The sequence below is a fragment of the Pyrus communis genome, chromosome 10 (assembly GCF_041283825.1).
Source record: "Pyrus communis isolate YQ-2024b chromosome 10, ASM4128382v1, whole genome shotgun sequence".
In the NCBI taxonomy this organism is placed as follows: Eukaryota; Viridiplantae; Streptophyta; class Magnoliopsida; order Rosales; family Rosaceae; genus Pyrus; species Pyrus communis.
In genome coordinates this window covers 32,135,446-32,147,563 of record NC_142574.1, presented here as the reverse complement: position 1 = coordinate 32,147,563, position 12,118 = coordinate 32,135,446, and positions in this window count along the sequence as shown.

Sequence of the window (12,118 nt, the reverse complement as noted above, 5' to 3'; positions counted from 1 at the left end):
AAACAACCCTAACGTCTTCTTTTATATTTTAAAACCCTGAAGTGAGCCTAGTGGGCCTAGTGGGCCTTGAGGCCAACAACCTGTGAGCCCCATACTATAAAATTACTATGACACGTCAGCCCAACGATGTAGTTGGGTCAATGCAAAAAATGAGGATCCTCTTTGAATTCTCTCTACGAAGATCCTCTATTTTCCATTACTTATATTAAAAAAAAAGTGGTGTTTCATTCATATTCTGGTAAAATAAAAAAAAGTTCTAATGTCAGGATCTTTACAAAGAAGATTCGAAGAAAATCCTCATTCCAATAGGAAAAGAGAGGATTGGTGCTTTTTTTTTTTTTTTTTTACTTGGTTTTTACCGAACAAACGCGAGCATATATACAAAATTTGACATGAAGAAAAGAAGAAGGGAAGGCAATGCAATACAGGTGCGTCCGTTAAATCCGATGATAAAATTTATATATATCGATGACATTATCGATTGCATTCCGTAGATTTGCAAATCGTTTATTTACATTATGGATTTGATTGGTACATATCTTTGTATTTGATCATAGATTGGATTAGGTTTCCACGGTTTGTTCATGATTCTTGATTGATTGGTTTTGCAGACAATATTCCTACCACACGTTCTCATGGGCAGAGTTGCGCAGCTGTCCGAGCCTCCCACAAAGGCGGCTTGCGTGGTGGAGCCCGAGCCGATGATGGAGGTCTCCTCGGGGCGGGAAAAGGCACGGGACGCCTTTGTACAAACAAAGGAGAAACAAATGAGGTGGTGGGGCTGGGGGTGGAGGCGGAGGTGCAGGCGCGTTCAAACGAAAAATCAAAGCCCAGCGCCCCTACGTGAGGGTTCTGCTATGCAGGTGAGCTCATGATGAGGTTATGGCAGTACAGGAGCAGCGTTGACATTGACACATTGTAAATGAGGTTCGTGCAGGTTTGGGAGGATGCAGAGTGACGGACAAGGTCGTGTTCAAGGTCAACTGTGGTATGAACCTGTAAGTTGGGCTGAAGTAGACGTGAATGGAGGTATGGAATACCTGGACTCGCAATTAGTCAATAAATAACAACAAAAAACTCAACAAGTGTCGTGATAAGTTCAAAAGAAAATTCATGTATAAAAAGAAAGCAAAAACCACAAATTATACATATCCTAAAACTCAACACAAAAAAAAGACGGTTCATTAACAGTGTTCTTCCTTTTTTGCCCTTGCTTGGTTCTTTTATTTCATTTATGCCCGATTTGCACGTTCATCGCTTTTAGGAAGGAGACTGAAAAAGTCGGGTTTTCCATTTGCTTCCCGTACGTTCCATTTGCTTCCGTTACGTTCTTCTTCCTCCTCTCTTCACTTTTGTTCTTTGCTTTCTCTCTGCAACCTTATAACTCTCAAACCACAAGCCAACCATAACCAATCCCTCCTCAACTCTTCTTTCCTTTCACTTTTATCTCCGTGACTCACTTAATAGAAAGTGTCGTACGGCGACTATTTTGACGATTCCGGCAATGGCCGACCTCAAGGTTGGTCTCAAACAGTTGCTCTACACATCAGGTTGCTTCTAGACCTATTGCAGGTAAACGTCTGCTTCAAATTTCTAGGTTTTTAGTAATTTTTCATGCTTTTGTAAAAAAATTCGTTTAAATTTCTGGGTTTTGGAAATATGTGATTTTTGTACTTTTAATGGATTTTGTTGTGTTTTTTTTGGGAGTGTCTGAGGAACTGGGTTTGGGCTTTTTGTTGGTGATTTGTAGGTTTACGGAAGTGAATCCAGAGGGGAAGGTGCCTGTGGTGAAGTTTGATGACAAATGGGTGGCAGATTCTGATGTCATTGTTGGGATCATTGAGGAAAAGTACCCTGAGCCTTCTCTCGAAACTCCTCCTGAATTTGCTTCTGTGTACGATCTCTCTCTCTCTCTCTCTCTCTCTCATATTGTTATTTGGAGCCCGTTTGGAAAACTGTTTCTCTAGGAAACACTTTTGCTAGAAGTGCTTTTATTATGAACTAGTTTTTATTTTTGTTAAAAACAACCTGAGTATCACTTGGAAGTGCTTCCCGAAGTTCTCCATAACCCAGAAGCACGCTCAATGAAAAAATTTCGATTTTTTCATTTGAGCCTTTTCTATAAGAATATTTTTTTAATAATATGAAAGTTGTGTTTTCGTGAAAGTTGAATCTGTGGGAATTTTTTAAATAAAAAAAATTATGGTGTCTTTATTGTGCTAGGTGATGAAATTTGTAAAATAGTTGTAGTTTTATGAGAAAGTTGCGATTTTTAATAATATTTTCTCAATTGAAAGACTGGAAAATGATTGAAATAATGTTCTTTTTTTTTTTTTTTTCCAAACTTCTCTCAACGTTTTTTTCTTTGGATTTAAAGGTATCATTTCCTAATTGGTTAGAATGGATTTAAAGGTATCTTTTCACAAACCAATTTACGTAACAGATTTTGTTTGTTCCTTCCTTCTTTTTCATCTTCCACAATAAGTATTGTTTAATAATACTAAAATCTTTTAGTTGTAACAACCAAAGAAGCCAGTTAGATTTTCCTTCATTTTGAAACATACGAATTCAAACCTTTTTCGGTTTTTAGTATCTTCACATATTTCAGTTTTTTTTTTTAGTTTTCTGTGTATATACATTCTGTTTTGCATTCTTTTAATGATTTAAAACATTTCTCTGCTGTGTTGTGGCGATGGAAAAAAATTTGAATACGCTGGGCAATGAAACATGCCGAACTCAGGGTGTTATTATTAACACGCCACTAAACACTTGAACTCATGGTGTTACTATTCACATGCCCCTAAACACTAAACCTCATAGGCCTCCACTGCTTCTACTGCGCCTTGAGCTTTCTAGTGGGCCGCATAAGTTTGGGCTTGAGCATGAGTTTGGACTGCGTCTTCTTGCGTCTAAACCATTAATTTTATTTATTTTAAGTTTTATTTTTGTTAAATTTTCGTCTTGCCCATACCACAGCACGAAACTATCATCTTCATATTCTACAAAATGTATTTTTGGTGAAAATTTTCTTATAATCCATGTCAAAAAATTCGAAAATAAGGATATAAATATAAAAGGTGTTTGAATCCAAATAAAGTTACGCAAGAAGAAAAAGAAATTCAATGGAAAAAGAAAAAGAAAAAAAGAGAGGTAAAAATGTTACGATCGGTACTTTTATTTCTATCGTCCTTGAAGAGAGTTGCTAGTGAGATAGCGATAATATACAGGTGTAATCGCTACCTAACTAGCAATTTTTTTTGGAACAAAGTCGCTAATTTCATACCGATCATCTTAATTTTTTTCTTTTTTTTATTTCTCTTACCATAACTACAAACTATCATATTCATGTTCTTCAAAATATATTTTCCCATGCTAAATCTATTATAATTAATATTTAAACAATTGAAATTAATGATTTAAAACCTAAATTTAAAGATACTCTCATATTTTCAACTTTAAAAATCAATAAAAAATAGTTTCTCGAAAAGAAATTCAATGGAAAAAGAAAAAGAAAAAAAGGAGGGGTAAAAATGTTATGATCGGTACTTTCATTCCTATCGTTCTTGAAGAGAGTTGCTAGTAAGCTAGCGATCGTATAGAAATGTAATCGCTAACTAACTAGCAATTATGATCGGATAAGGTCGCTAATGTCTTACCGATCCTCCTCTTTTCAAATTTTTTTTATTTCTCTTACCATAACTACAAATTATCATATTCATGTTCCTCAAAATATATTTTCCCATGCTAAAATCTATATAATTGATATTTAAACAATTGAAATTAACGATTTAAAACCTAAATTTAAAGATATTCTCATATTTTCAACTTTAAAAATCAATAAAAAATAATTTCATGGAAAGAAATTCAATGGAAAAAGAAAAAGAAAAAGAAAAAATGAGGGGTAAAAATGTTACGATCGGTACTTTTATTCCTATTGTCCTTGAAGTGAGTTGCTAGTTAGCTAGCAATCATATACAAGTACAATCGCTACGTAACTAGCAATTATTATCAAATAAAGTCGCTACGTTCATACCGATCATTTCCTTTTCAATTTTTTTTCTTTTTTTTTTTATTTCTCTTACCATAACTACAAGCTAATCATATTCATGTTCTTCAAAATATATTTTCCCATGATAAATCTATTATAATTAATATTTAAACAATTGAAATTAATGATTTAAAACCTAAATTTAAAGATAGTCTCATATTTTCAACTTTAAAAATCAATAAAAAATAGTTTCTTGAAAAGAAATTCAATGGAAAAAGAAAAAGAAAAAAGGAGGGGTAAAAATGTTATGATCGGTGCTTTCATTCCTATCGTTCTTGAAGAGAGTTGCTAGTAAGCTAGCGATCGTATAGAAATGTAATCGCTAACTAACTAGCAATTATGATCGGATAAGGTCGCTAATGTCTTACAGATCCTCCTCTTTTCAAATTTTTTTTATTTCTCTTACCATAACTACAAATTATCATATTCATGTTCCTCAAAATATATTTTCCCATGCTAAATCTATATAATTGATATTTAAACAATTGAAATTAACGATTTAAAACCTAAATTTAAAGATATTCTCATATTTTCAACTTTAAAAATCAATAAAAAATAATTTCATGAAAAGAAATTCAATGGAAAAAGAAAAAGAAAAAGAAAAAAGGAGGGGTAAAAATGTTACGATCGGTACTTTTATTCCTATTGTCCTTGAAGTGAGTTGCTAGTTAGCTAGCGATCATATACAAGTACAATCGCTACGTAACTAGCCGTTGTTATCAAAAAAAGTCGCTACGTTCATACCGATCATCTCCTTTTCAATTTTTTTCTTTTTTTTTATTTCTCTTACCATAACTACAAACTAATCATATTCATGTTCTTCAAAATATATTTTCCCATGATAAATCTATTATAATTAATATTTAAACAATTGAAATTAATGATTTAAAACCTAAATTTAAAGATAGTCTCATATTTTCAACTTTAAAAATCAATAAAAAATAGTTTCTTGAAAAGAAATTCAATGGAAAAAAAAAAAGAAAAAAGGAGGGGTAAAAATGTTATGATCGGTGCTTTCATTCCTATCGTTCTTGAAGAGAGTTGCTAGTAAGCTAGCGATCGTATAGAAATGTAATCGCTAACTAACTAGCAATTATGATCGGATAAGGTCGCTAATGTCTTACAGATCCTCCTCTTTTTAAATTTTTTTTATTTCTCTTACCATAACTACAAATTATCATATTCATGTTCCTCAAAATATATTTTCCCATGCTAAATCTATATAATTGATATTTAAACAATTGGAATTAACGATTTAAAACCTAAATTTAAAGATATTCTCATATTTTCAACTTTAAAAATCAATAAAAAATAATTTCATGAAAAGAAATTCAATGGAAAAAGAAAAAGAAAAAGAAAAAAGGAGGGGTAAAAATGTTACGATCGGTACTTTTATTCCTATTGTCCTTGAAGTGAGTTGCTAGTTAGCTAGCGATCATATACAAGTACAATCGCTACGTAACTAGCCGTTGTTATCAAAAAAAGTCGCTACGTTCATACCGATCATCTCCTTTTCAATTTTTTTCTTTTTTTTTTATTTCTCTTACCATAACTACAAACTAATCATATTCATGTTCTTCAAAATATATTTTCCCATGATAAATCTATTATAATTAATATTTAAACAATTGAAATTAATGATTTAAAACCTAAATTTAAAGATAGTCTCATATTTTCAACTTTAAAAATCAATAAAAAATAGTTTCTTGAAAAGAAATTCAATGGAAAAAGAAAAAGAAAAAAGGAGGGGTAAAAATGTTATGATCGGTGCTTTCATTCCTATCGTTCTTGAAGAGAGTTGCTAGTAAGCTAGCGATCGTATAGAAATGTAATCGCTAACTAACTAGCAATTATGATCGGATAAGGTCGCTAATGTCTTACAGATCCTCCTCTTTTCAAATTTTTTTTATTTCTCTTACCATAACTACAAATTATCATATTCATGTTCCTCAAAATATATTTTCCCATGCTAAATCTATATAATTGATATTTAAACAATTGAAATTAACGATTTAAAACCTAAATTTAAAGATATTCTCATATTTTCAACTTTAAAAATCAATAAAAAATAATTTCATGAAAAGAAATTCAATGGAAAAAGAAAAAGAAAAAGAAAAAAGAAGGGGTAAAAATGTTACGATCGGTACTTTTATTCCTATTGTCCTTGCAGTAAGTTGCTAGTTAGCTAGCGATCATATACAAGTACAATCGCTACGTAACTAGCAATTATTTTCACATAGAGTCGCTACGTTCATACCGATCATCTCCTTTTCAATTTTTATTTTTTATTTTTTATTTCTCTTACCATAACTACAAACTAATCATATTCATGTTCTTCAAAATATATTTTCCCATGCTAAATCTATTATAATTAATATTTAAACAATTGAAATTAATGATTTAAAACCTAAATTTAAAGATAGTCTCATATTTTCAACTTTAAAAATCAATAAAAAATAGTTTGTTGAAAAGAAATTCAATGGAAAAAGAAAAAGAAAAAAGGAGGGGTAAAAATGTTATGATCGGTGCTTTCATTCCTATCGTTCTTGAAGAGAGTTGCTAGTAAGCTAGCGATCGTATAGAAATGTAATCGCTAACTAACTAGCAATTATGATCGGATAAGGTCGCTAATGTCTTACATATCCTCCTCTTTTCAAATTTTTTTTATTTCTCTTACCATAACTACAAATTATCATATTCATGTTCCTCAAAATATATTTTCCCATGCTAAATCTATATAATTGATATTTAAACAATTGAAATTAACGATTTAAAACCTAAATTTAAAGATATTCTCATATTTTCAACTTTAAAAATCAATAAAAAATAATTTCATGAAAAGAAATTCAATGGAAAAAGAAAAAGAAAAAGAAAAAAGGAGGGGTAAAAATGTTACGATCGGTACTTTTATTCCTATTGTCCTTGAAGTGAGTTGCTAGTTAGCTAGCGATCATATACAAGTACAATCGCTACGTAACTAGCCGTTGTTATCAAAAAAAGTCGCTACGTTCATACCGATCATCTCCTTTTCAATTTTTTTCTTTTTTTTTTATTTCTCTTACCATAACTACAAACTAATCATATTCATGTTCTTCAAAATATATTTTCCCATGATAAATCTATTATAATTAATATTTAAACAATTGAAATTAATGATTTAAAACCTAAATTTAAAGATAGTCTCATATTTTCAACTTTAAAAATCAATAAAAAATAGTTTCTTGAAAAGAAATTCAATGGAAAAAGAAAAAGAAAAAAGGAGGGGTAAAAATGTTATGATCGGTGCTTTCATTCCTATCGTTCTTGAAGAGAGTTGCTAGTAAGCTAGCGATCGTATAGAAATGTAATCGCTAACTAACTAGCAATTATGATCGGATAAGGTCGCTAATGTCTTACAGATCCTCCTCTTTTCAAATTTTTTTTATTTCTCTTACCATAACTACAAATTATCATATTCATGTTCCTCAAAATATATTTTCCCATGCTAAATCTATATAATTGATATTTAAACAATTGAAATTAACGATTTAAAACCTAAATTTAAAGATATTCTCATATTTTCAACTTTAAAAATCAATAAAAAATAATTTCATGAAAAGAAATTCAATGGAAAAAGAAAAAGAAAAAGAAAAAAGGAGGGGTAAAAATGTTACGATCGGTACTTTTATTCCTATTGTCCTTGAAGTGAGTTGCTAGTTAGATAGCGATCATATACAAGTACAATCGCTACGTAACTAGCCATTATTATCAAATAAAGTCGCTACGTTCATACCGATCACTTCCTTTTCAATTTTTTTCTTTTTTTTTTATTTCTCTTACCATAACTACAAGCTAATCATATTCATGTTCTTCAAAATATATTTTCCCATGATAAATCTATTATAATTAATATTTAAACAATTGAAATTAATGATTTAAAACCTAAATTTAAAGATAGTCTCATATTTTCAACTTTAAAAATCAATAAAAAATAGTTTCTTGAAAAGAAATTCAATGGAAAAAGAAAAAGAAAAAAGGAGGGGTAAAAATGTTATGATCGGTGCTTTCATTCCTATCGTTCTTGAAGAGAGTTGCTAGTAAGCTAGCGATCGTATAGAAATGTAATCGCTAACTAACTAGCAATTATGATCGGATAAGGTCGCTAATGTCTTACAGATCCTCCTCTTTTCAAATTTTTTTTATTTCTCTTACCATAACTACAAATTATCATATTCATGTTCCTCAAAATATATTTTCCCATGCTAAATCTATATAATTGATATTTAAACAATTGAAATTAACGATTTAAAACCTAAATTTAAAGATATTCTCATATTTTCAACTTTAAAAATCAATAAAAAATAATTTCATGAAAAGAAATTCAATGGAAAAAGAAAAAGAAAAAGAAAAAAGGAGGGGTAAAAATGTTACGATCGGTACTTTTATTCCTATTGTCCTTGAAGTGAGTTGCTAGTTAGATAGCGATCATATACAAGTACAATCGCTACGTAACTAGCCATTCTTATCAAATAAAGTCGCTACGTTCATACCGATCATTTCCTTTTCAATTTTTTTCTTTTTTTTTTATTTCTCTTACCATAACTACAAGCTAATCATATTCATGTTCTTCAAAATATATTTTCCCATGATAAATCTATTATAATTAATATTTAAACAATTGAAATTAATGATTTAAAACCTAAATTTAAAGATAGTCTCACATTTTCAACTTTAAAAATCAATAAAAAATAGTTTCTTGAAAAGAAATTCAATGGAAAAAGAAAAAGAAAAAAGGAGGGGTAAAAATGTTATGATCGGTGCTTTCATTCCTATCGTTCTTGAAGAGAGTTGCTAGTAAGCTAGCGATCGTATAGAAATGTAATCGCTAACTAACTAGCAATTATGATCGGATAAGGTCGCTAATGTCTTACAGATCCTCCTCTTTTCAAATTTTTTTTATTTCTCTTACCATAACTACAAATTATCATATTCATGTTCCTCAAAATATATTTTCCCATGCTAAATCTATATAATTGATATTTAAACAATTGAAATTAACGATTTAAAACCTAAATTTAAAGATATTCTCATATTTTCAACTTTAAAAATCAATAAAAAATAATTTCATGAAAAGAAATTCAATGGAAAAAGAAAAAGAAAAAGAAAAAAGGAGGGGTAAAAATGTTACGATCGGTACTTTTATTCCTATTGTCCTTGAAGTGAGTTGCTAGTTAGCTAGCGATCATATACAAGTACAATCGCTACGTAACTAGCCGTTGTTATCAAAAAAAGTCGCTACGTTCATACCGATCATCTCCTTTTCAATTTTTTTCTTTTTTTTTTATTTCTCTTACCATAACTACAAACTAATCATATTCATGTTCTTCAAAATATATTTTCCCATGATAAATCTATTATAATTAATATTTAAACAATTGAAATTAATGATTTAAAACCTAAATTTAAAGATAGTCTCATATTTTCAACTTTAAAAATCAATAAAAAATAGTTTCTTGAAAAGAAATTCAATGGAAAAAGAAAAAGAAAAAAGGAGGGGTAAAAATGTTATGATCGGTGCTTTCATTCCTATCGTTCTTGAAGAGAGTTGCTAGTAAGCTAGCGATCGTATAGAAATGTAATCGCTAACTAACTAGCAATTATGATCGGATAAGGTCGCTAATGTCTTACAGATCCTCCTCTTTTCAAATTTTTTTTATTTCTCTTACCATAACTACAAATTATCATATTCATGTTCCTCAAAATATATTTTCCCATGCTAAATCTATATAATTGATATTTAAACAATTGGAATTAACGATTTAAAACCTAAATTTAAAGATATTCTCATATTTTCAACTTTAAAAATCAATAAAAAATAATTTCATGAAAAGAAATTCAATGGAAAAAGAAAAAGAAAAAGAAAAAAGGAGGGGTAAAAATGTTACGATCGGTACTTTTATTCCTATTGTCCTTGAAGTGAGTTGCTAGTTAGCTAGCGATCATATACAAGTACAATCGCTACGTAACTAGCCGTTGTTATCAAAAAAAGTCGCTACGTTCATACCGATCATCTCCTTTTCAATTTTTTTCTTTTTTTTTTATTTCTCTTACCATAACTACAACCTAATCATATTCATGTTCTTCAAAATATATTTTCCCATGATAAATCTATTATAATTAATATTTAAACAATTGAAATTAATGATTTAAAACCTAAATTTAAAGATCGTCTCATATTTTCAACTTTAAAAATCAATAAAAAATAGTTTCTTGAAAAGAATTTCAATGGAAAAAGAAAAAGAAAAAAGGAGGGGAAAAAATGTTATGATCGGTGCTTTCATTCCTATCGTTCTTGAAGAGAGTTGCTAGTAAGCTAGCGATCGTATAGAAATGTAATCGCTAACTAACTAGCAATTATGATCGGATAAGGTCGCTAATGTCTTACAGATCCTCCTCTTTTCAAATTTTTTTTATTTCTCTTACCATAACTACAAATTATCATATTCATGTTCCTCAAAATATATTTTCCCATGCTAAATCTATATAATTGATATTTAAACAATTGAAATTAACGATTTAAAACCTAAATTTAAAGATATTCTCATATTTTCAACTTTAAAAATCAATAAAAAATAATTTCATGAAAAGAAATTCAATGGAAAAAGAAAAAGAAAAAGAAAAAAGAAGGGGTAAAAATGTTACGATCGGTACTTTTATTCCTATTGTCCTTGCAGTAAGTTGCTAGTTAGCTAGCGATCATATACAAGTACAATCGCTACGTAACTAGCAATTATTTTCACATAGAGTCGCTACGTTCATACCGATCATCTCCTTTTCAATTTTTATTTTTTATTTTTTATTTCTCTTACCATAACTACAAACTAATCATATTCATGTTCTTCAAAATATATTTTCCCATGCTAAATCTATTATAATTAATATTTAAACAATTGAAATTAATGATTTAAAACCTAAATTTAAAGATAGTCTCATATTTTCAACTTTAAAAATCAATAAAAAATAGTTTGTTGAAAAGAAATTCAATGGAAAAAGAAAAAGAAAAAAGGAGGGGTAAAAATGTTATGATCGGTGCTTTCATTCCTATCGTTCTTGAAGAGAGTTGCTAGTAAGCTAGCGATCGTATAGAAATGTAATCGCTAACTAACTAGCAATTATGATCGGATAAGGTCGCTAATGTCTTACATATCCTCCTCTTTTCAAATTTTTTTTATTTCTCTTACCATAACTACAAATTATCATATTCATGTTCCTCAAAATATATTTTCCCATGCTAAATCTATATAATTGATATTTAAACAATTGAAATTAACGATTTAAAACCTAAATTTAAAGATATTCTCATATTTTCAACTTTAAAAATCAATAAAAAATAATTTCATGAAAAGAAATTCAATGGAAAAAGAAAAAGAAAAAGAAAAAAGGAGGGGTAAAAATGTTACGATCGGTACTTTTATTCCTATTGTCCTTGAAGTGAGTTGCTAGTTAGCTAGCGATCATATACAAGTACAATCGCTACGTAACTAGCCGTTGTTATCAAAAAAAGTCGCTACGTTCATACCGATCATCTCCTTTTCAATTTTTTTCTTTTTTTTTTATTTCTCTTACCATAACTACAAACTAATCATATTCATGTTCTTCAAAATATATTTTCCCATGATAAATCTATTATAATTAATATTTAAACAATTGAAATTAATGATTTAAAACCTAAATTTAAAGATAGTCTCATATTTTCAACTTTAAAAATCAATAAAAAATAGTTTCTTGAAAAGAAATTCAATGGAAAAAGAAAAAGAAAAAAGGAGGGGTAAAAATGTTATGATCGGTGCTTTCATTCCTATCGTTCTTGAAGAGAGTTGCTAGTAAGCTAGCGATCGTATAGAAATGTAATCGCTAACTAACTAGCAATTATGATCGGATAAGGTCGCTAATGTCTTACAGATCCTCCTCTTTTCAAATTTTTTTTATTTCTCTTACCATAACTACAAATTATCATATTCATGTTCCTCAAAATATATTTTCCCATGCTAAATCTATATAATTGATATTTAAACAATTGGAATTAACGAT